Source organism: Colobus angolensis, unplaced genomic scaffold (genome assembly GCF_000951035.1).
Source record: "Colobus angolensis palliatus isolate OR3802 unplaced genomic scaffold, Cang.pa_1.0 Scaffold100, whole genome shotgun sequence".
Taxonomy (NCBI): Eukaryota; Metazoa; Chordata; class Mammalia; order Primates; family Cercopithecidae; genus Colobus; species Colobus angolensis.
The window spans coordinates 6,259,006-6,262,340 of NW_012110920.1; the positions used below are offsets into that span (position 1 = coordinate 6,259,006).

General features: G+C 40.1%; 1 pseudogene across 1 annotated transcript; it reads right to left on the bottom strand.

The window, feature by feature from the left end:
* Positions 1 to 273: 273 nt before the first annotated feature.
* Positions 274 to 786, bottom strand: LOC105508956 (annotated as a pseudogene). The gene has a single exon (XR_001001357.1). The product of XR_001001357.1 is annotated as an ATP synthase F(0) complex subunit C2, mitochondrial pseudogene (transcript).
* Positions 787 to 3,335: the final 2,549 nt, after the last annotated feature.

Below are 3,335 nucleotides of genomic sequence, written 5' to 3' on the forward strand. Positions count from 1 at the left end.
TTCCCTTCTCATTCTTGGTAATAATTTCTACCACTTTCTACCACTCCCCTGGCACCACTGCTGTTTTATTTTTACCACTATCTGTACCAGTATATCATTGAGTACCCAAGCAGGGGTGCGTGCTGGTCTCATTCACCTGTTCACTTTTTTTTTTTCTTATTAATACAGTATTTGTTTATCTTTTCTCTGTCAAACTCTGAGCCGACCATGTTCCCCAGGCTGCCTGAGGAGGTATAGAAAAAGGAACACACAGGGCCTACCAGACATGGGAGAAAGAACTATGGGAGGTGGAGACCAGCTCCTTCACATGGGGAAGAGGATGAGAAAGGCCACCATCAGGCAAAAGAGCCCCAAGGCCTCCCAGAGGACAAAGCCCAGAATGGCATAGGAGAAGAGCTGTTGCTTCAGAGAAGGGTTCCTGGCATAACCAATGAGGAGGCTCCCACACACAGTCCCAATCCCAGCCCCAGTGCCAGCCACCCCAACTATGGTAGCCCCAGCCCCAATGAACTTGGCTGCTCTGTCAATGTCCCTTGAAATGGCGCTGGTTTGGAAGCTGTGGCTAGGGACAAATGAGGTAAGGGGATGTGAGACTGCCAAGCTGCTGAGACTCTCATCTGTCATTGCCTCCGGTTGTTTCAACACCACTGCAGATAGTGGACATCTCAGCAGCAGTGAAGTGCTCTTGACCAAGGAGAGAGTGGAGATGAACTTGGAGCAGGCATACATTTTCAGGGGGTGAGGGGCTGTGGCAGGAGAGCTGCTCCCACCGCAGAGAAGACAGAGAGGACTCTCCTGTTTAAACATACAGTGGAGGGTCAGGGAGAGGGAATAATTAAGAAGACATGAAATTGGATGGTACATACTGACCCTCTTTAAGAGGCAGATATCTGCTGTCAGTACATCTTGACATACATTCCCCGCCCACTCATTATCCAGGACAACACCTTTATATCTTCTAACCCATGTATTTCCTTATCTATGAAACAGGGATCTTCAGTGAAAACCTACATTTCCTTTGTAGGATAACCTACATTTCCTTAGGACATTCCTAATATAAATTATCCTTTCTCACTCCCCTATTTACTATGTAGACCTTATCTATTGAGGCTGTATGCTAAAGATGACCCTTATGGTGCTAAGGAGTACCCCCTGGGGCCAATAAGTCAAGAGCCTTCATCCTAGTATGAGTTGTCAAGTGCTAGCTGGCCAGTTTCTATAAAGGACCCACCTAAACCACTAATGAGAGCCTCAAAACTAAACATATTGCAAAACAAACACGTGGAGAAAAAAGGTTAAGTTAATCTGTAAGTACTTTCCTATCATTTTTCCTGATAATGCCCAAATACTGGTCAAGGCATGTGTTTTTATGTTGATAGGGGAGAGTGGAGGCTGTGAAAAGGAAATAGGACTCAAAGATGAGAACAAGGGTGAAGCATAAACTGGTCTATGAGCTGGGATTCAGAGGGCATATTTCCGACTTCCGGAAGTGTGGTAAACATCATGAGGTCAATGAACGTTACCTGGAGAGAGATGTATTTTCATATTTATTCGCTACTGAATGAATATAAATGAATATATACATATACTTCGGTATACTTTTGTACATCCACCTACTCATATACCAGTCTGAAAGATAGAATATTCCCATCACCCATCATGGAACTTCTCTGTGTGCTCATCACCCCTCTCATCTACTTCCCTATTCTCTTAGAACCTCTTTTTTCTGTTGATCAGTCTTCTGTTTTTCTTTATTATCTTTTGACATGCATTCTTATTTCTAAACGGTTTATTATTTAGTCTTGCATGTTTTTTAACTTTATGTAAGCAGAATTACACTGTGTAATTCTTTGCCTTGCTTTTTTGTTTGTTCAATTTCATATTCCTGAGATTCGTCTGTGTATTGCTATAGTTCATTTATTTCTACTGGTATATAATATCCCATTTATTCAGCAATATATTATCCATTCTATTGTTGATGGACATTTGGATTGTTTCTAGTATTTTTTTAATCACAAAGAGTGCTAGGACCTATGCATGTCTCCTGGTGGTATGGACCAGAGTTTCTCCAGGTATATATCAAGGAATACAGTTGCTAGGTCAAAAGCTTTATGTATTCTTAAGTAAACTGGATAATTCTAAGTTAAAAGAATTGGCACCAATTTTCATTTTTGCATACTGCGTATAAGAGTTCTGATTGAAGTCACATCCTTGCCAAACTTGAAGTAGTCAAACTTTAAAATTTTTGCCAATCTATTGAGTATGAAATATTACCTTATGGTTTCAATTAGAATTTACCCGCTAATGAGGTTGAATGTTTTGTTTTATGATTTTCTTCATTTCTTGTTCTTTATCTTTATCTTCTTGTACTTTATTCATTTGTATGGATGTTTGGGTAGTTCTTGATACATTTTTTTAATAGATTCTGTATACTAATTATTTGACAATTATATGTGTGACAGAACCTTCACTCAATTTGTATCTTGAATCTTTAACAATTTTTTATTTCCCTTTGAAAAATCAAACTTCTTAATTTTAATCTAGTTTCACTGGGTGGTTTTTCTATGCATGAGATAATATATCTCCCCAGTCTGTCTCTTGCCTTTTTATTTATGTAACAGTTAATTCGATGAGCAAATGTTTTTAATTTTGATATCTGATTTATTAGTTACTTCGTTTTGTAATTGTTGTTGTCAATATTTAAGAATTTTTTTCTTTTTTTTTTTTTGAGACAAAGTCTAGCTCTGTTGCTCTGTTGCCCAGGCTGGAGTGCAGTGGCACGATCTCAGCTCACTGCAACCTCCGCCTCCTGGGTTAATGCCATTCTCATGCCTCAGCCTCCTGAGTAGCTGGGATTACAGGTGTGCACAACCACACCCAGCTGATTTTTGTATTTTTAGTAGAGACGGGGTTTCACTGTGTGTCCAGGCTGGTCTCAAACTCCCGACCTCATCTGCCTGCCTCAGCCTCTCAAAGTGCTGGGATTACAAGCATGAGCCACCATGCCCGACTAGAAATTTTTTAACTTCAGAAAATATCTCCCTCTTTTTTTCAAAAATCTTTACATTTTAGCTTTTAATTTTACATTTACTTGTTATTTGTTTTGTATGGTGAGGTAAGGGTTTGGAGTTCATTTTTCCCCCACGTAGATATTCCGTTGACTGAGCACAATAGTTGAAAATACTTTTTTTTTTGTAAGATGGAGTCTCGCTTTGCCACCCAGGCTGGAGTATAGTGGCATGATCTAGGCTCACTGCAACCTCTACCTCCTGGGTTCAAGCAATTCTTCTGCCTCAGCCTCCTGGGTAGCTGGGATTACAGGCATGTGGAGGCAC